Genomic DNA, 22750 nt, shown 5'->3' on the forward strand with positions numbered 1-22750 from the left:
AGGAGATAGTCGTTGATGGAAATGAAGGCCGTTGGTGGGGAGATAAATGAGAATACGACCGGATGGGTATCCAAGAGAGGTAATTAAAAACCGTTTTCAATGCTATGCGACACGTCAGCGTCGCCTTTTCACCCGCCATTCCATGAATGCCATGTGGCAGCCCGCCATGTACCTAACACGTGTACACACTATAAAGACTAATAATCAAAGCCGTTAATCACGCCACCTTTTCGTCCTCTTATGGATTTTGCCTTGTCCGTCCTCCTGTTTGCCTCCTTCCAACTTCCAACTACCCCCACACTACTGAACCAATATTCCACCTCCTACACGACAATCTCCATCCATTCCCACGCATGAAATGTGAGTTTTTGTATATTACTTGATTGTTTTGTGAGTTTTTTGTATATTCCTTGATTGTTTTGTTTATTCTTGGACTGTTTGCTCTCTGCCATTGAATCTTGCTTTATGGTGATTCGATTCACCTTAAAGCAGACGACGGGCCATTATAATCTCAATACGGCTCCATGTGTTATGGTGAATCGAATCACCAAAATGCAAGATGGAATGGTAAGAGATTCACGATAGTCCTCCTCCCGTTGTAGTAAATCGATTCACTATAATGCGAGGAGGATTGTTTTGCTTTGACTGGCCCTTGGTCTCGCGTTATGGAGAATCAATTCACTATAACGCAAGATCAAAGGGCAAAGGATTCACGATAATCTACCTCGCATTGGTGTCAATTAATTCACCATAATGCGAGGAGGATTATTGTGCTTTCAGTGGCCCTTCATCTTGCGTTATGGTGAATGGATTCAACATAACACGAGGAAGTGCATATTGCTTTCTTGGCCACCCTCTCTCACGTTATGGTGAATTGTTAATCTTGTACTACTGAATAGCTAAGTTTTCTGCACTTGCTTACGTTTTCAGATGGATCGTGTAAGGCATACAGCTAGACCCAAGGACAATGCAGGTCCCTCATCTAGTGGGAAGAAGATGGGCACTGTGAATGCCTCAAGATCGACGAAATCAAGCAGTCCTTCCCGATTATCCAAACTGCAGCCTAGACAAAGGCGTTTCGCAGAGCATTCGTCAGTGCTGCGAGAAATCACACGATTTATGAAACACCCGACTGCTGCTATTCCAAGATTACCTTTCCAGAGGCTTGTCTCAAGAGAATTTGCGAGCGAAATGGAATTTTGTTTAGGTGGAAGGCATTGGCCCTGTTTTGCACGAGGCCGCAGAGGATTGGATGACTGATTTTTTTTGGATAGTTACATTCTTGCGGCCCATGCACACAAGGTCACACTGATGAACAAAGATTTTTTCAGCTTAGTAGCCCTTCGTTTTAGATATGATAAGTTACTCTTTTCTCTATCCTCTCACAATTTTTCATTCTTGGCTCTTAAAAGTTTATGCCTAACTCTTGATATGTTTTCTTGTGAAGTTTTGTTATTTCGCAATTGCCCGAGTATGTACATCATCGGGTGTTCCAGATTGATTCGCTAGTGTCAACACTTTTGCTAGTAGAGTCAGTTCCCTACCTTGATGTGCTGAACTGGTTTCGGGAGGTCCAGCTGGACGATGCTCGAGTAATTTTTTTGGCATATCATGAAAAGTGAGTTTGTCTCTGTATCTCTCTTGCATGATGTTTATACGAACCATACACGAGTTATATAGTGCTTCCTTTGGCACGTGCTCTCGCTTCACAGTGAATCGATTCACCACAATGCGAGGAGGCATTTTGTTTTTCATCTGGCTTGAAACTAATAGAAATCTATTTGGATGTGATGCAGTGCCCATTAGAGTCTTGTTCTAGTCGATGTGCAAGACAATGTTATTTACCTTGCAAATTCGACATCTGGTGTCCATGGCAATGTTTTGCTGTGAGTTAAAATCATTACGATACATATTATTGTTTAAGTTAAAAGTTCGGATTGATCAGGATATTGATTGGTCTTTGTTTGCAGTGGTGTCAGGAAACTAATGGCCGCTTATGGGAGCCTGAGCATGGACACCGACACCCTAGAGCGAGCGACCATTCGAAGGGTTAGTGTGCCCAAACAAGATGATGGTTATAGCTATGGGTGGAGGGTTGCTCTCAATGCATTGTTGCTGCTACGGAGCATTTTTCAACTCCCTTCAGAGGATGTAAGCATTTTTCAGCTCCCATACGCATGCGTACTCTTGTTTATCTTCTTGTATATTGTCATGTTGATCTTATGCCTTGATGAATTGTGATGGCAGTTTCCATCCATGTCTCGTTACGTGGACCTAGACGTCCAAACGTTTAGGGAGGAAACGATTGCGAAAATGATCGAGGTCGTAGAAGCAATGCCTCTAGGGGGCCCAATGGACTTCATCCCGCCCAATCCAAGAGGGGGGATAGGCCCCCCTGAGCCTCTTAGATGGGCTCTGTACTTGGGAGAAGAGCCATGGCTCCATCCTGAAGCCCAGGCCTATGGGTTCCAGTGATATATAGTTTTTTCCTTATCGATGTGTTGTTGGATTGCTTCTTCCAACAAATGTACTCCACTCTGTAACATGCTATTTGTAAATATGCAACTACACATGTACATTTATTATTTTTTACACATATTTAGTGTTATCGAAGAGAGAACATCAATTGTAAATGAACTTTTAATTTGAAAATCAGAGGATCAAATTTGCTACTGTGTTCCTTCACTTCTTGTTTTCTTACTTTAGGCCTTTTTGTGTACATAAAAATTCAATTGGAGAATTTTTGCCTTCAATACATTGTTTTAAACAATAAAGCATTACAAAAGCAATGTTCTGAATAGATAAGTTTATTGCATATGGAAAATACATTCACCGTATACATATACATGGTCACATCATATATCTTCTAGCCTCCAATTCATGTGGGGCTGCAACATCTTTACAAATGATCTGATGCTCTCTTCTTCTACTGACCTTCCGACCATCGAGCTTGAAGCAAAATTGATCTGGAGGATTCTGAATAGCTACTTCTAATTCCTTCCTAACATATTCGAGAGTCCAATTCTCTTCCACTTCCAATGTCAATGATGGGTGACCCTGTCGAATCATAACTATATCTATCAAGCAAGAGTGGCTGCCATCTCTTGTATCTTGGTCCATGCTTTCCCAGTTGTTTTTGATCCATTGCCACCTTCTATAAGTAAATGACATGCACAGATGTTGCCTGGCAATATAGTATCTGATTCCAAAATATCATTAGGATAATTTCCCGAGTATAATCAAATAAGCTTTGTAACTGTTTCACAAAAAGACATTTGAATGTTATAACACTCACCCAAATGCAATGTTGGAGGTTTTCAATCGACATTCGATCAAATCATCTCCCTTTGATGATTTCACTCTCCAACCTTTGTCAAACAAATGATCAAGCCAGGCTTCATCTATATCTTTGCACATAAAAGTTGTTCTAGTTTTTCTCAATTGTTTACAATCAGAAAATAAATCAACAAAGCATGTAGTTGGAACAAACAAACTTAAGTGGACATTTCTTGCACCAATGCTAGGCTTCATAGCACATTTAATATCATTAAACATTTTGGTCTTGTATGACTATCACTTCTGTATCAAGCAATGGCCCCTCAGGACTATCAAGTGCAGGCAAAGAAATACGTTCCAACTTTTCATGTCGACTCGATTGAGTGGGCAAGGTATAAAATGAGTCATAGAAATATGTTCTACTTTTTGCGAGATCACTTGGTGCATGACCTTCATATTGAAGTTCCCCCACCTCACCATGTACGACATTCAAGAATCCCATCAAGCATTGTGCAGGCTCCCACTCTTGGAGATTGGATGGGTACAAATCTGTGCAAGGCAGAAAAATGTATATCAATCATCTTATTTGCAACATTGGAATACAAAACATAAGCACTTATAATGTGGTCTGTGTCTTGGAAGTCCTTCCAATGGTCCCACGTTGATCTCTTTTTGCATGAATACATGCTGGATCAACACTTCTTTGATAGTTTTCCCTCCTAGTGCCATCTTGAAGTCAAGGATCCTTCCTTTCCAATGTTTGGCCAAGTCTTCAGATGCCTTTCCCTCACTCGGTAGTGGCCACGTTTTCCTGGCTGCATAGTGACCCAAGAGTACTTCCTGTATACTTGGGGAATCCATTCTTCGTTCTCGTCTTTTATGTTATACAACACAAGAGATGAGATACTGCTCTTTTTCAAGGAGGGAAGAAGAAAAGAGGGACGGTGTGTCCTTTTGGGTGCCAAAGATGTTTCGAGTTTCAAAAGTGGAACCAAGTTGAGGGAATAACCAGGAGATTGGGTATCTATCTATTCCAAGCATTCAAAATCATTAGTTCTAGGGGTGGTGGAAAGAATTTTTTAGTACTCCACGTCTAACACACAGGAATGTGGAAAACATTCTTTTATTGTGTTAGGTGCTGACAAAAAAACGGTTTAAAATATTTTAAGCCAAGGTGATGGTTTTTTTAATATTTCATGAAGATAAGAGTTTCTCCACATTTTAGGTGGGTTTGTACAGAGGTCCCACCACCGGTGAATATCATTGCTAGATTTCATGTCACTCAATCTATGTGTCTATTATTATATTATTATTGAAACAGCCCTCTTTTGAGTCCAAAATTTTCCTAATGGGAGGGGGTGCCTGCACATGGAGGGAGTGCCAGTAGGGTGGTCATGTGCGTTTGAGTGGGGGCGCCATCTAGGCTAGCTACATGGATGGTAGGTGTGTTGAGGAGAGAGCACCATCTATCCAGGAGGGGTTTGGAAGTGGCGGTGTACATAGGGGGGGAGAGCTGACAAGGATACATGTAGGGAGGCATGCCTCGGGGCGAGGATGGCAGGCATTATGCAATGCTCGTGGACTTGGGGTGTTGGTGGGTGGCACCATTGATATGTGAATACATAATTTGGTGAGAAATGAGCTTCGAGGCATTCGGGGAAGGTTTTCGTAGGCATCGTATGTCACCCATGTTGCGTTCATGGGCGGCGCCCACCATGTGCACGCACGGTCGCATCTGTCAAGCCATTGAGAGTTATTTTAGGAAAATTGTTTCGGACTACCTTGGGATCCCATGGGAACTTTTCCTTCGTCATTTGGATGTTTGAAATGTTGCTAATTTTGGTTTGAAGCCGCCAAATTTTAAAATTTTGCGGGTCGATTTAGGCCACTTCGGTTACTTGTTTCAATCGTAGAAAAAGTGATACCTGGAGTATTATTGTGCTTAAGATTTCAAATGCATTTATTCTTCACATTTCTAGAGTAAAAGTTCTTAATTTGAAATTGCCTCAAAAACAGAAGCTTCTTAGGGATAACAAATAACAATTAAGTGTAACCATAATGAATTGCCTAAACTATACTTCCAATGGATATACCATATTGTGCCTAATGTGCTATATTTACAATGGGTATGTTACATCCTTCCCTCATTTAAAAAAATGTAAGATGTCCTCATCTCAATATAAACTCTGGACCTAATCTTTGTGAAGAGGTTAGATTCATCTTCCCAAGTTGCATCCTCTTTAGGGTAATATTTCCATTATACTAAGTTTTCTCTAAGGATTTTATTTCGAAGGGTTATTTTCTTGATATCTAAGATCCCTATATGGTTGCAACTCAAGGACTCCTTGAGTTAGCATTGCAACTTTTTCATCATCAAGAATGTGATCAGAACTAGGAACATAAGGTTTCAATAGGCTTACATGAAATACATCATGGACCTTGAGATTATTTGGAAGTCAAAGTTTATAAGCATGCTTACCTAGACCCTTGATGATTTCATAAGGTCCACAATATCTAGGGCTGAGCTTCTTATAATTTCCAAGGGACATAGTAATTTTCTTGGCTCCCACTCAACAAAAGACCTTATCACCTTCTTTCAAGGTTCTTTCAAATCTCTTGGCATCTGCATAATGTTTTTTTCGATCCTCAGCAACCTTAATGTCCTTGGCGGATGGCTCTCGTTTTCTCTTACATTTCTTCAAGCATCTTCTTAGAAGCCTCAACCTTTAAGGTGGGGTCAAGGAAATTCAAAGGGTACAAACATTCTTGACCATAAAAGGCTTTTAATGGTGATATGCTTATACTCTGGTGATAAGATTAAGATGTATTGTTAACAAACTCCACTAGAGGAAGATGCTAAATTCACTTGGACGCAATTCATGCCCAAAATAATCCCTACGGATGTCTACTATAACCTAATTAATTCTCTCAGTCTAGCCATCTGTTTGCGGATGGTAAGTTGTATTGAAACAAAGCTGTGTTCCTATAGCTTGAAATAGGGATGTCCAAAAATTTGAAGTAAAGTTAGAGTCTCCGCCCCACTGACTATTCTCTTTGGGAATCCATGAAGCCTAAAGATCTCCTTGATGAACAAAAGGGGAATATCAGAAGATTTAAATGTTTTCTTCACTGGGATGCTATGGGCTACTTTGGTAAGCAGATCCACAACTACCAAAATAGAATCATACCCTCCTTGTACTATGGGAAGACTTGTGAGAAAATCCATATTGATGCACTCCCACTTCATCTGAAGAATGTCCAAATGTTGAAGTTTTTTGGGCATTTTTAATTCTCTCACCTTTAATCCTTTGACAAGAAAGACATTGCCTGACATATTAAAGGGCATCTCTCTTCATTCCGGGCCAAAAATATCTATGGATGAGATGTGAATGGATGAGATGTGATGTGAATGAATGTGATGTGAATCAGGATAGATGTGATGTGAATGGATGTGATGTGATGTGAATCAGGATAGAGGTGAATGGATGAGATGTGATGTGAATATATGTGATGTGAATCGGGATAGATGTGAATAGATGAGATGTGATGTGAGTTGATGTGATGTGATGTGAATCACGATAGATGTGAATGGATGTGATGTGATGTGATGTGAATCGGTATGGATGTGAATGGATGTGAAGTGAAGTGATGTGAATCAGGATAGATGTGAATGGATGAGATGTGATGTGAATGGATGTGATATGGATCAGGGTAGATGTAAATGGATGAGATGAGATGTGAATGGATGTGATATGATGTGATGTGGATATGGGTAGATGAGAATGGATGAGACGAGATGAGGATAGATGTGGATAGATGTGATAAGACGTAATATGATGTGATAAGACGTAATATGAGACGAGATGAAGATAGATGTGGATAGATGTGATAAGACGTAATATGATGTGATAAGACGTAATATGAGACGAGATGAGGATAGATGTGGATAGATGTGATAAGACGTAATATGATGTGATTGGATGAGAATGGACGAAGGACAATGAGAATACATATGATTGGATGTGGATTAAGCAAAGTGAATTGATTTAGAAGAATGTGGAATAACCAGAAATGAGGTGGAACGATGTGAAAAGATGAGAGTTCATTAGAAATTATATGTATGAAACCTGTTTTTAAATGATTGTTTTATGTCAAGAATGCTAGGGAAGCATTTTGACCATCTTGTGAATGAGGTCGTGGAGACCAAAGTGATAAAGTTGCAACAGCTGACGGAGAGTCAATGGAGGACGTCTCGCGTAGCAAGGTCAGCCGAGGTCTTGACCAGTCTCAATTTGATTTAAATGGTGAGCTTTCGGTATGGTGGATGAGGGACCAAGGAAGCGGCCTATGAGTGAAGTGCTAGGTGACCTGCGAAGGATTCTACACAGGGTGCTGACCATATGGTGCTCGGGCTCTGGGGTTGCCGAAGATACCCACACGTGCGTTGAGGAAGAAAACTGGAACAAGGAGTTAGAGTTGTTTTCTGAACTCGAGCATGGATCTGGTTGATTGGCCTTGCTGGTTCTCAACGGATGAGACCATGGCTCTTTTATATATGGATCTGTTGGTTGATCTTGCTGATCTTCAATGGAGAGTCCATCGGGATTTTTATAAGTGAATATATTTTCGGGTACTATGAGCTAGGAACTATTGAAAAGGCCCCTAAGTGGACAGGTGGTGAGCGTTCTGGTTACCAATGATGCCATAGGTACACCAATGAAGGAATGATTGGAAATTAGAATTCAATCAGATATTTTGGAGGATTATGATTAGTGATACTATGGTTTCATTAAAATATTATTTTAAAGATAGCTGAATCTGTGAAAAAGGTAATTTCACATCCATCCATATCTCATCACATCCATACACATTCCATCTCATTCATCCACATCCATTCAGTCATTCACGTGCACGTCTATCCACATTCATTCATTTATTCACATTCACATCCACATATATTTACATCACATCACATTTCATCCACATCTCATCACATTCACATCCACATCCCTTTACATCACACCACATCTCATCACATTCACATCCACATCCCTTTACATCACATCACATCTCATCCACATCCACATTCATTTACATCACATCACATCCTTTCACATATCTTCTCATCTCTTCATTGACATCCACATCCACATCCACATCCATTTACATCACATCACATCTTATCACATCCACATCCACATCCATTTACATCACATCCTTTCACATATCCTCACATCTCATTCTCATCTCTTCATTCACATTCACATCCATTTACATCACCTCACATCCCATCCACATTCATTTACATCACACCATATCTTATCACATCCACTCACATCTTATCACATTTAGTAACATTTTCTATTTTTGATATCGATGGGACTTTTCTAAATTTCTGCCAATTGCTTGGCCTAGTTAAAGGTACTTTTTCTCAACAGATATTTTCATATTCTCAACAAATATTTTCAAATTCTCGACAGATAAAGGTACTTTTCATATTCTCGACAGATATTTTCATATTCTCGACAGATAAAGGTACTTTTCGTATTCTCGACAGATATTTTCATATTCTCAACAGATATTTTTCATATTCTCGACAGATATTTTCAAGTGAAATATATTCAATATTCTTCTTTTGAGTAAAAGATTCATGGGATTTACAAAAATCACTTCTACCCATATTTTCCAATAATGCTCAAAATTTCACTTTTGATAAATACTCATAATTTGAATTATGCTAAAAATTTATCTTTTTCTATTGAATTTCTTGGATCTCAAATATCATGGGAATTCCTCTTTTTGCATTTAATTGATTTAATTTCAAATGTCATGGGAATTCCTCTTTTATCGTAAAATAAATTTATCTAAAATTTCTCTTTTCTTTAATAAAAATATCCATTATTCTAAATATGCCAAGAATTTCACTTTTGCCATTTAAATGATTGAATTCCAAATGTCATGGAAATTCCTCTTTTATCATTTAAATTATGCATGCATAAAATAAATTTATCTAAAATTTCTCTTTAAATAAAAATATTCATTATTTTAATATACCAAAATTTTCTTTTTCCATTTAATTACATGGATCTCCATTATCATAGGAATTCCTCTTTTCTCATAAAAATAAAATTACCAAAAATTTCTCTTTTCTTAATTTAATTATTTATGCATAAATACTAAAAATTAGTTTTCCAAGAATGTGATGAAAATCATTCTTTTAGCATAGGATGACCAATCCTAGAATATGGTAGATAGTCCTCTTTTCACATTATGCATAAAAAATGAGCTATGAATTAATTTAATTTTTTTTTTGCCATAGCTCTGCTGCTATTACTGATAATTTTAATATTTTTGGAAAGAATAAGACTTTGTAGTATAATTATGATAGAATAACTATCATTTAGATCTAAATCCAATTTATGGAATTAAATCATAAGTTTACTATAATTTTATTAGCATAAAAGCATTAAAAAGCCATTTTCTAACCTCTAGCTTAACTAGCATAGAGTTTGATTTTTTAATTGAGAATTTATCAATGAGAAGCATCCATTTGAATAAGAATTAGTCATAGGAATGACCATTCTTTTTATGAGAGAGAGATATACATAAAAAGCATTCTAATTAAGCATAAATATAAACTTTTTGTGATTAATCATTAGAATTCTTATAGAAAGCTTAATTTGCATTGAAAAATAATTCATTTAAAACTTCTCAAGCTTGAGAGGCGTTGAGAAGTGAAATCATTGAGAATATTAAAGAAAATCATGAAATTACATCTTACCTCTTGATTTTGCTTGCTTCTTTATCTCAAAAGGAAGCCCCCAACCAATCAATTGATTTAGTATGTTGAGAAGAAATCTCCAAGGATTGTTGAAGCAAGAGAGAAGCTCCAATCTCTCCAAAAGTAGAGGATTTTTAAGGGATAATAGAAAATATGAGTATTTTAATGTATGGTATAGCTCAAACATGAGAATACAAAAGAATGAGGGTCTACTTATAGGTGAGGGAGGCCACTAACTAAGTCCAACTAAGTTCTAGAATTTTCCAGCTTTAGTTTGGCTGAATTTGGACAAGATTTGGAGGACCAGTTTGGCTCCCTTTTTTATTTGGTTTGATCCAGGAGAGAGGAGAGATAAAAATATCACAATGTTTTTGAATTAAAAACTCATCCACATGTGTGAAATAGGCCCCTACCTCAAAGTCTCCCCCCTCCTTACCAAGGTGTCAAAAATGTATCATTATTCCAAAATATCTCATTTTTTTAGTAATATCTCATAGTTTTTAACTAATAAACCTTGTACTCAGTCAACTCTTCATCTTATGTGAGCATTTACTCATTTTTGGGTATTTTCTTTTATTCTTTGGATTTATCTCATCCGAACACTTGGATTAATCCTATTGGTCCATAGGAACCTTAATTGGACCATAATCCAGAAATTTCAAAAAATCTAGACCCTCAGGCTAAGGTCCCTTATATCATTTTTAATTGATTCCTAATGCACATTGGAAAGTTCATTTTGACTTCTGTTTCAGGGGAAACCATTTTAGACACTAGGAGGATTTTTATATCCAAAGATATCTCAATTTTGGATTACCTCTCTTTAGACATTTCCTCTCTTTAGACATTTCCCCTCTCAATTTTGGATTACCTCTCTTTAGACATTTCCCCTCTCTAGGCTAAAACAGGGTAAAACAAGATCTTTCTTCTATTTCAGAGGGGGGAATAGTCCACACCACTAGATCGCATTTTCACATTACGGAGCATTGTTGAGGAGGGGACAGCTCATGGCCATCACAAATGTTGTTGCTTTGTGGATTTCTGCAAGGCTTTTGACACCGTCCCAAGGGCTAAATTGATGAGGAGACTGCAGAATATGGGAGTCTCCGAAGTGCATTATGAATCAATTAAAAATGATTTAAAAGACCTTAGCCGAAGGGTCAAGATTTTTTGAAAATTTTGGATTATGGTCCAATTAAGGTTCCTATGGATCAATAAGATTAATCCAAGTGTTGGGATGAGATAAATCCAATGAATAAAAGAAAATACCCAAAAATGAGTAAATGCTCACATAAGATGAAGAGTTAACTGAGTACAAGGTTTATTAGTTAAAAACTATGAGATATTACTAAAAAAAAGAGATATTTTGGAATAATGATGCATTTTTGACACCTTGGTAATAAGGAGGGGGGAGACCTTTAAGGTAGGCACCTATTTCACATGTGGATGAGTTTTTAAATCAAAAAATTTGTGATATTTTTATCTCTCCTCTCTCCTGGATCAAAATGGGAGCTAAACTAGTCCAAATCTTGTCCAAATTCAGCCAAACTAAAGCTGAAAAATTCAAAAACTTAGTTGGACTCAGTTAGTGGCCTCCCTCACCTATAAATAGACCCTCATTCTTTTGTATTCTCATCTTTGAGCCAGACCATGCCAGTATTACATTAAAATAAGCATATTTTTATTATTCCTTAAAAATCCTCTACTTTTGGAGAGATTGGAGCTTTTCTCTCTCTTCAACAATCCTTGGAGCTTTCCTCTCAACACAATAAACCAATTGATTGGTTGGGGACTTCCTTCTAAGAGAAAGAAGCAAGAAAAATCAAGAGGTAAGATGTAATTCCATGGTTTTCTTTAATATTCTCAATGATTTCACTTCTCAACCCCTTTCAAGCTTGAGAAGTTTCAAACGAATTGTTTTTCAATGCAAATTAAGCTTTCTATAAGATATTTTTTTATGTATATCTCTCTCTCCCCAAAAGAATGGTCATTCCTATGACATTCTTATTCAAATGGATACTTCTCATTGATAAATTCTCAATTCAAAAATCAAACTCTATGCTAGTTAAGCTAGAGGTTAGGAAATGGTTTTTTTATGCTTTTATGCTAATAAAATTATAGTAAACTTATGATTTAATTTCATAAATTAGATTTGGTCCAATAATAGTTATTCTATCATAATTGTAATATAAAGTCTTATTCTTTTCAAAAATATTAAAAATTATCAGCAGTAAAGCTATGGTAAAATCTTTAAGAAATTCATACATAATTGATTTTTGTACATAATATGAAAAGAGCACTTCCTACCATATTCTAGGATTGGTCATCCTATGCTAAAAAAATGATTTTCATCACATTCATGCATAAATAAGTAATTAAGAAAAGAGGTAATTTTGGTAATTTTAATTTTATGCAAAAAGAGGAATCTCCATGATAATGGAGATCCATGTAATTAAATGAAAAAAGAGATATTTTGGTATATTAAAATAAATTAAATGGAAAAAAGAGAAATTTTTAGTACAATTCAAATTATGAGTATTTATCAAAAGTGAAATTTTGAGCATTATTTGGAAATATGGGTAGAATTGATTTTTGTAAATCCCGTGAATCTTTTACTCAAAAGAAGAATATTGAATATAATTCACTTGAGAAATTTGAGAAAGAATATGAAAATATCGATCGAGAAAAAGTACCTTTAACTAGGCCAAGCAATTGGCAGAAATTTAGAAAAAGTCCTATCATCAGTATCGAAAGTAGAAAATGTTACTAGATGTGAATAGAAGTGAATAGATGTGAATAAGATAAGAATACGATGTGATAAGATGTGGTGTGATGTAAATGAATGTGGATGGGATGTGAGGTGATGTAAATAGATGTGGATGTGGATGTGGATGTGGATGTGGATGTGAAGGAAGAGATGAGAATGAGATATGAGGATATGTGAAAGGATGTGATGTGATGTAAATGGATGTGGATGTGGATGGGATAAGATGTGATGTGATGTAAATATATGTGGATGTGAATGTGAAGAGATGTGATGATATGTGAATGGGTGTGACATGATGTAATGTAGATGGAATGAATGAGATATGATGTGGACGTGATGTAATGTGGATGTGGATAGATGTGGACGTGATGTAATGTGAATGGAATGTATGTGATGGGACGGGGATGCAATGAATGTGATGGATGTGAATGGATGAGATGAGATGTGAACGGATGTGAATGTGACGTGATGTAAATAGAGGTGAATGGATGCGATGTGATGTGGATCGGGCTAGATGTGAATGGATGTGATGTGAATCGGGATAGATGTGAATGGATGAGATGTGATGTGAATGGATGTGAAGTAATGTGGATCGAGCTAAATGTTAATGGATGTGATGTGAATGGATGTGAAGTAATGTGGATCGGGGTAGATGTGAATGGATGTGATGTGAATCAGGATAGATGTGAATGGATGAGATGAGATATGAATGGATGTGATGTGAATCGGGATAGATATGAATGGATGAGATATGATGTGATTGGATGAGAATGGATTAAGGACGATAGGAATACATATGATTGGATGTGGATTAAGCAAAGTAAATTGATGTGAATGGGTGTGATGTGATGTGAATTAGGATAGATGTGAATGGATGAGATGAGATGTGAATGGATGTGATGTGAATGGGGATAGATGTGAATGGATGAGATATGATGTGATTGGATGAGAATGGATTAAGGACAATAGGAATACATATGATTGGATGTGGATTAAGCAAAGTAAATTGATGTAGAAGAATGTGAAATAACGAGAAATTATGTGGAACAATGTGGAAAGATGAGAGTTCGCTAGAATTTGTATTTATGACCTGTTTTTAAATGACTGTTTTATGTCAAGAATGCTGGAGAAGCATTTTGACCATCTTGTGAATGAGGTTGTGGAGACCTAAGTGATAAAGTTGCAACAGTTGACGGAGAGTCAACGGAGGACGTCTCGCGTAGCAAGGTCGGCCGAGGTCTTGACCAGCCTCGGTTTGATTTAAATGGTGGATGAGGGACCAAGGAAGCAGCCTATGATGAGTGAAGCGCTAGGTGACCTGCGAAGGATCCTAGAGGGTGCTGACCATACGGTGCTCGGGCTCTGGGTCGCCACACAGATACTCACACGTGCGTCGAGGAAGAAAATGGAATAAGGTGTTAGAGTTATTTTCTGAACTCGGGCATGGATTTGGTTGATTGACCTTGCTGGTCCTCAACGGATAAGTCCATGACTCTTTATATGGATTTATTGGTTGATCTTGCTGATCTTCAACGGAGAGTCCAGATGGATTTTTATAAGTGAATATATTTTCAGGTACTATGAGCTAGGAACTATTGAAAAGGCCCTTGAGTGGACAGTTGGTGAGCGTTCTGGTTGCCAAAGATGCCATAGGTACACCGATGATTGAAGGAATGATTGGAAATTAGAATTCAACCAGATATTTTGGAGGATTATAATCAGTGATACGATGGTTTTATTAAAAGATTGTTTTAAAGACAACTGAACTTGTGAAACAGACAATTTCATATTGGGTGTGTAAGTGGTGTGACTATCTTGAAGGGAGCCTGGGAACTCTTTTCCCTAGTACCTGAGGCAAAACATAACCAAATTCCTAAATGGATCCTATCACTACAGTGGTTGGGTGGTTGGCTAACCCATGGGATTGGATAGGGTTAGGCTGGACTGATGGATCCCTAAAATAAGACTCAGTTCTGTTATGTTACGATAGATGAAGTAAATCCCGGATAGTCCTTGTTCTATGGAAAAGAATCAACGGCTGTGCCTCTTGAGACGAGAAAAAAAGTGTTGGTCTCTATGATCCAAGTGCAAGTCTCTTCCTTGATCTGACCATGTGACTTACTGGTTCAATCGGATTAGTTTGGTTAGTTAAGGCTCTTGACTACGTTAGAATAAAAATATCCTGGAGGAATCGCCCGTGGTTTCTAGGCGAGGAAAGTTTTTCCGGGTTTGGTTTTCGGGTTTGGTTTCGGAACAAATTGAGGGATTAGTCTCTTGTCCGGATATCCATGGGCAAGGCCCCGAGTGAGAGGCTTTGCCTTGCGCAAGAAGTGCTACTTCCGCTGCTAGCACTCCCGAATTCGTTGTGCGGAGGGAGCAGGGATATTTCACTTGCATTGAGTTAGGTTCCCATCTAGATTGAGGTAAACTAAGTCGGTCTCATGGCATATGAAAAGTTTCTTTTCACCAACCAATTCTACTTGCATTGATTTCCCATTATTTTGATCAAATACTAATTTTCACATGTATCTAGGTAAAATAAAGGAATGTGTACTTCTAGAATCAATTAACAATTTGAAATCTTTACCTTGATAGTTAGTTGGATGACCCTCGTGCTTGATCGCATCATGGATACATCCCCCTTTCTTTTCCCTCTTGATCAACGATTGTAACATCATTGGATGTTGCTAATTGATTTAGGGCTTGCCTCCTTTGATGTTACATGTGCCATGGAGGTGGCCCTAAACCACTCTTGATAGACATTGCAGATCTTGCAATCTGAGGTTACTAGTTTTCAAAACGCCAACATCCTAGGGGGCTTAGGAAATCCATTATATGATAACCTTGCTATCCACATCACTCAATAAGCAGATTTACTCACGCACCCGTTACCTTGTTACTCATCTGCACCTCCAAAGATAATTGAAAACATTGCTTAAAAATAGTTCTTTATTATTAAAACTTTTTTCTGGGACCATAAGATAGTTATATTTATATCTTAAAAGAAGTCATTTACAAGAGTTATTTACAAAAGACCTCCTTCCACATCCGTCCCATCCAACCTATTCCCAATCTCTATTCAGCAAAGCTACAGATTTGATCCCAACTCTCATCCTCCTAAACAAAAGAAGAGTGCTCCAAGAAATATGGTAGCCCAACTGCATACATGCCACAAGTAGAGATTCAGTAGGAGCTTTCTTCAGACACACAAGCCATGGAGGGGGGAAGACCATAGCTAACAGCTTGAAGGAGGCCTTTGAGTGGTTTTATCGACGTTTTTTGTTGACAACAAAGATGAAAAACATCTCAATACATGACATGACAATTGACAATGAAAGCATTTCAATGCATGATATAATTACTGAACCAGGACACATTTTAATACAAAATACAACCGGCGAAGAAAGTGATCAAGAAGCAGAGTAATGTTGTAATAACCAAAAACCCTAAATACACCGAGTGTAGCTCAGTTGAAAACCACATATGTTCAATGGACTTACAAAGTTTTGTAAACCAAAGACCCAAATTATACAAAATGAAACTTGTATTCCAGATTCAGATACCAAGCACATTCTCTTTCTTTCACTTCTTACTTGTTTCATCCTCAAGAAGTTTCTATTCTTCAATAGGTTGTGGCTCCCTATTTCTTAGCATGTAATGCTTTCCACAGTCCCTGAGTTGCTTCCCTGAGTTGCTTGTAATCTTTGATGTTGAGGGCATACGTTGTGTAGCTTAAGAAATACCCTGCTCTACAAACTAGATGTATCTCCAAATATTTGTAATGCCAAATGCTTCTCAATCAGAACTACCATGTTTACACTATTAGGTATTGGGTAACCACCAAGGAATCTTGACAAATGCTTCTCAATCAGAACTATCATGTTTACACTATTAGGTATTGGGTAACCACTTGACAATGTTTTAAATGTTAGTGGGATGTAAACATCATCAGCGTGAAAAAAAAAGGCCATGCCTTGGAAGAGACCTAAGGTAGTTGGTGCTTTGCCGAGCTGAATCCCTCATTCCCTTGGTTGTTGCTGCGTCTGGGCTGCAATCCGACTGTGGAGGGCCGACGCCATAGTGCTGACTCAGAGCCATAGTGGGAATCCTCAAGATGATTCCAAGTTGTAGTTCTAATATCAGAGGTGATTTTGTCACAGTCCGCATGGGGAAACAAACCATCGACTCTGTTCATGAAGCTGCCATTTCGTGCGGCTGCCTGCAGAATATGCCGACCAGCACGATCCGGAAGAGATGAGTGAACCTGGAGAGTGCGATGCTAATTTGGATGGGGATCTGTGTCAGCAACCATGATGTCCAGTACTAAGGATGCAGTAGTAGCAGAGATCAGATTGACTTGAGCAGTCCAGATTGGCTATTCAGCATGCACCCATGGATGAGGAAAAGGGTGAGGCACTCGAGGATGTGCCCAAGAATGCCCTCACATGTCGAGACCCCTCAAACAAATATGCAGGAGAGCATGGAGGACAATCTCCAAGATGCTGAGATGCATAAGGACAACAGTGAGGTTGTGGAGGAGTAGGGTGGCTGTGAGAGCCCATAGAAGCCCTCATATGCCAAGATCTCTTGGATGAATGAGCAGGTGGATTACCAGGAGTTTATGCTTAGATGTTGAGCAGGGGAGTCACGAATGATCCAGATGGTATTTCTAGCCATGATGATGGGATGATTATGAGGAGGGTTGGAGCATGGAAGGAGCGTGAAGGCCGAAAGAGCCAGGTGATGCCCTTGGATGCCTCCAACCCTTCATCGGATTTCCCTCATGGGGTGGACAACCAGGATGATCTGGTTTCAAGTTATGAGAAGGTTCTCATCAAATGTGGCTCACTTACAGAAGCTCAGGTTGTGTTGACAGGCTTGCAGGTCGAGATGTAGTCTCAGGGACAACACTAAGAATACGTTATGCCAAACACGGGGATAGTGAGGAGAGACACAATTGTTTTGATCAGATGCAACATGAGGGCATATCTCTTGTTACTGTCACACTTGTTCGCAGCTTGAAAGCTTGTGCCTGCATAGAAGCCCAAGGGATGAGAACTACATGCTGACATTGCCAGAAAAGGTTTGGAAAGAGACCTTGCTGTCGGCAACACCTTGGTCAATATGTATGCTAAAAGTGGATCGCTTGCAGATGCACAGGTGGTTTATTATAACCTTCCATTCCCAAACACGGTCTCATGGACTGCATTTATTGCAGGATATGCAGTTGCATGATGAGGAAGCACTGCTTTGTCTGGAGCAGATGCAATTAGAAAGATAGTGTGTCTGGATGTTTTCACGTTGATTTGTGGCTTAAAAGCATGTGGTGCCATAAGAGCCATTGGCTGAGGCCAAGAACTTCATGCTAGGATTGCCAAGAAGGGATTTGAAATAGATCCTTTATTGGCCGCACTTTGATGGGCACGTATGCCAAATGTGGCTCACTCGCAGAGGCTCATGAGATGTTTGAGAAGCTGCCTGCCAATTCGAGATGTGATCTCGTGGACTACATAGTTCTATGCACAAATGCGCAAGAAAAGCATGAGTGCAAACTAGCTGACTTTTGTGATGGCCCTTCAGGCCTGTGGCGACCTGGCAGAGAAGGAAGAAACTTGTCTTGTCAAGGGAAGATCAACTAAGATGATGTCATTGGAAATTCAAGGAGCATTGCATGCAGACACTCGTAGGAAGGGCTTTGCATCGGATGTGCTTATCGGCAGCACCCTTGTGAGTGCGTACGGCAACTGTGGAGCCATCACGGAAGGAGAGGATGTGTTTAATGCATTGTCCTGCTGTGATGTTGTGTGTTGGAATGCCATGCTCTCAGCACATGTTAAACAGGGGAAAGGATAGAAGGCCTTACAGTTGTATAGACATATGCAAAAGCAATGTGCTATTCTGGATGAAGTCACGCTTGTCTGCATGCTGCAATCCTGCAGTGAAATATGAAGCTTGGAATTATGCAAACAACTTCACTTTGACATTGTCTCCACAGGATATGACCTGATTCCCTCAGTGGCAGCCACTCTAATCCATACATATGGGAGTTGTGCAAGCATGGTACATGCACGGGCGGTCTTTGATAAGCTTCCAAAGCATGACATTGTGTTATGTACTTGTCATGTGCATGATCAATGCCATGTACCTTCTCAGGGCTAATCCAGAAGGGGGCAGCCAGTAAAAGATCAGTAGAACTAGGAGTTTGGAGCATCTGGGATTCTGGTGCAGCAGAGACCAGTGTGGACTTGTAGCATGGGCATGGAAGGATAAGGTTGAGCTGTCGGCTGCTTGCAAAGGTGGGCGGCTGGACCAGATCAGAAGCGGCTGGTCCAGATCTGACACAAACGCAGGTTTTGTATGGATTATGCCCACGACTGCTGGCCGACCAGCAGTCGGCCAGTTCTACAATGATTCCAAGGCCTATAAATAGGCACACATGCTCATTGTATAGGCCATTCAATCCCCTAGGGATTGGGTCAGTAGGAGTCCCATAGGGGGACAGAATTTTGGGTGTTATCACCTTTTCTTTAAGGCAGCCTAGGGCTGCAGACAAGTACCTTTTTGTACTATAGTAATATACTGAATTTCTATAGCATATCTCTCTCTCTCTATATTTGCGTTTTTGCATCAGCATGTTGCCAGGATTGTTTAGGGCTGAAAGAAGACTCCTAGAGCTTCTGCGTGTTACATTGGTATCAGAGCATCAGGCTCAGCAAAGCTAGACACTGAATCAGTCCCATATGATGGTGTACAGGTCCAAGGTACAGGAAAGTACACGGATACGAAGCCCAAGGCAAGGAACACAGATCGGAAAGAGTTCCCAGGAGGTTTGTTGGTGGTGTTCCACAAAGCCAAAGGGGATGGCAGTCCTTTGAGCCAGATAGGTTCACGGGCAACGGTCCCAAGGGAGGTTTATCCTCCAAGGGTGATGTGAGAGTGCCAGACTCATTTCTCAGGAATGAAGACCAAGACAGTGTTCAAAGTCAGGGCAGGAAAGGATTGTGAACTAGATGGAACAGAGGCATAGATCTTAGTCTGAGACAGAGTGGTTTGGAGAACAGGCCGGGCTTTCAGAGAAAAGGGTTGCCACAGATGGATGGATGAAACAGGGACTTCGGGAAAGGATTTGGGATGATGACAGTCATCCAAGAGCAGGTTGGAATCCCGTCATCAAGTTTAGCAGAGGGGAATGTCATGTGCATGATCAATGCCATGTACCTTCTCAGGGCTAATCCAGAAGGGGGTAGCCAGAAAAAGATCAGTAGAACTAGGAGTTTGGAGCATTTGGTGCAGCAGAGGCCAGTGTGGACTTGTAGCAGGGGCATGGAAGGATAAGGTTGAGCTGTCGGCTGCTTGCAAAGGTGGGCGGCTTGACCAGTTTAGAGGCGGCTGGACCAGATTAGAAGCGGTTGGTCCAGATCTGACACAAACGCAGGTTTTGTATGGATTATGCCCACGACTGCTGGCTGACCGACCAGCAGTCGGCCAGTTCTAGAATGATTCCAAGGCCTATAAATAGGCACACATGCTCATTGTATAGGCCATTCAATCCCCTAGGGATTGGGTCAGTAGGAGTCCCATAGGAGGAGAGAATTTTGGGTGTTATCACCTTTTCTTCAAGGCAGCCTAGGGCTGCAGACAAGTACCTTTTTGTACTATAGTAATATACTGAATTTCCAGCATATCTCTCTCTCTTTCTACTCTCTCTATATATCTACGTTTTTGCATCAGCATGTTGCCAGGAGTGTTTAGGGCTGAAAGAAGACTCCCAGAGCTTCTGCGTGTTACAGTACTGCATGCATTGTGGGTCATGCAGCAGAGGGAGATGTTGTATCAAGCCTGCACATGTTTGAGGATTTGAAAGTAGCAGGGGACTTGAAAAGGTCAGATTGCATATTCAGGATGATGCCAACTGTTGCAGAATCCGTCATGCATAGTATGTATGTGATGCAGTGGGATGAGAACATGCTTGTTCCTTCTATGAGGCAAGTCTATGTGGGCGAAGAGCTTTATTTAGCATTGGTGTCTGTCCATAGTCATCATGGACATTTTCCTCTTCATCGCAGGTGGTATAGCTCAGCCCTTGATTGCTTGCAAGAAGCTATTGAAGACTATATGATTGAGTGGTTTGTGGACTCCTTTCTACTGGCTGCTCATGCACGTCAGGCTACAGTCGTGGAGAAAGATATGCATACACTCTCCATGTTGAGGCATAGATTAAATATGCTTGTCCACCTTGTGGACTTTGCGGACCCTAAGATGAGGGACATCTTGCTTGTCCAACCTGCAAGGGCAAAAAAGCTTGTGAAGATCACAGAAATCACAGAGATCACAGAGAAGGATATTCATTAGAGAGAAACAAGAGCCAATGGTCTCTACAGCTTCAGACATTGAGTAAAGATGACATAGAAGTGATCATGTCGCCTCGTATGGACTGTACTGACCCTATCATTTATGCTTTGCTAAGGTACTCACATTCACATACACACAAATGCTAAATTTGAAAATCATGTACTTTGAGTGTTTTATTCTACTAACATTGTGATTTTTTTTTCTTATTGACATGCATAACAGCTTACTGAGAGCTGAACTTCCTCTTGAAAGAACATGAGGTGTTTATAGTTGAGAGCCACATTTGTGTGGCACTTCAAGAAAGAAGAAATACACAAGAGCTGCTAGAGTGGTTCACATACTATGATGCCAGAGTTCATCTTGTGATCCTTCCATACCATGCAGGGTAAGATATTTTATTGTAGTTGTTCAACTTGTGATCTTTTTGGAAAGTAAATTAACCACACTTACTATCAAACTTACTTTTCAAATACGGTTAAACAAGATGAAATTAAAAGAATTACATGGTTAAACAAGATGAAAGTGCAAATGATATAACAATCTTCTTCTTTGTATTATAGGTCCCATTGAATGATTACAAGGAAGAAGATCTTTTGATCTTTAGATGTGATATGATCACAAAGATCTTGGACAAGCTTAATCCATTAAGATGGGTGGATGCAAGGGCAAAAGACAGCAAGGAACCATATACAAAAAGGAGGAAAGTTTTTGAATACATCTCCATCAAGTTCTCGGGCAAGCTGCTTGGAAGATCAAAACGAGGGATCATTAGACTCGAAGGAAGGTCGAGAGGAGAACAAAAATGATAAGAGTGAGAAAGATAAGCAAGGGCCACCAAAACCACAGCAAGAGGACACTGGGTTGTTCTTACACTAATAACAAGTAGTCAATGCCCCGGTGTTCACTATGCAATTCACAACATTGAGTGCATGAATGCATTAAGGCCATCAGTGTCCTGGCCACACCGGGCACCAAAGGCCTATGTGAGAACAACCTCGAAGAAGATCATTCCACAGAGATGGGCACAATTATAAGGAGCAACCTGGATAGCCCTTTCATGTAGGGAACAATAAAATCACTCTTTCTTGATTGCCATATATAATTTACATACACATCTGTATTAATATATTTTCAGTTTATGTAGTAAATATGCACCCCAAACATTTGTTTGGGGATGCATTAATTAAAATATACGGCTGAAGACACGTGTCTCGCTATCCTTTGCATGCATTTGCTATGGTACTTTAGTTTTCGTCTCTTCCTGCTTTCCTTTGCATGCATTTGCTATGGCACCTTCGTCTCCGTCTTCGTTTATTCGCTTATGGCATCTACGTTTCCAGGATCCTCGTCTGCAGCTGCTGGTTTACGTCACTCTCCGTCTTCCACTTCTTGTCGTCTGCTTTGTGAGCTGTCGGGTGCAGATGGCGGTTGCCTTTGTTTTCTCCTTCAGCGATCTTGTGCAGCTGTCGGGCATGCTGCCTTGGGTCTTCTCTAAACTTCCTTTCTTTTCCTATTTATCTGAGGTTGTCATGTGCTCATTGATATACCTTATTGTCTACAATACATATCAGGTGATT

At 39.6% G+C, this 22750-nt stretch overlaps 1 long non-coding RNA gene across 3 annotated transcripts in view; it reads left to right on the forward strand.

Annotated features, from left to right (window-relative positions):
- Nucleotides 1-16765: 16765 nt before the first annotated feature.
- Nucleotides 16766-22750, forward strand: part of LOC147613297 (uncharacterized) — a 6701-nt gene continuing 716 nt past the window's right edge. For 2 of the 3 annotated variants that reach the window (XR_015263395.1, XR_015263393.1), the window contains exons 1-4: nt 16766-21288; nt 21396-21558; nt 21734-22232; nt 22514-22657. This is a non-coding gene — a long non-coding RNA (uncharacterized LOC147613297). Of the gene's footprint in view, nt 21289-21395; nt 21559-21733; nt 22233-22513 lie in introns of all 3 variants that reach the window. The other variant, XR_015263394.1, reaches the window with a different exon arrangement.

This window comes from Cibotium barometz, chromosome 44 (assembly GCF_041138505.1).
Source record: "Cibotium barometz isolate CiBa-2024 chromosome 44, ASM4113850v1, whole genome shotgun sequence".
Taxonomy (NCBI): Eukaryota; Viridiplantae; Streptophyta; class Polypodiopsida; order Cyatheales; family Cibotiaceae; genus Cibotium; species Cibotium barometz.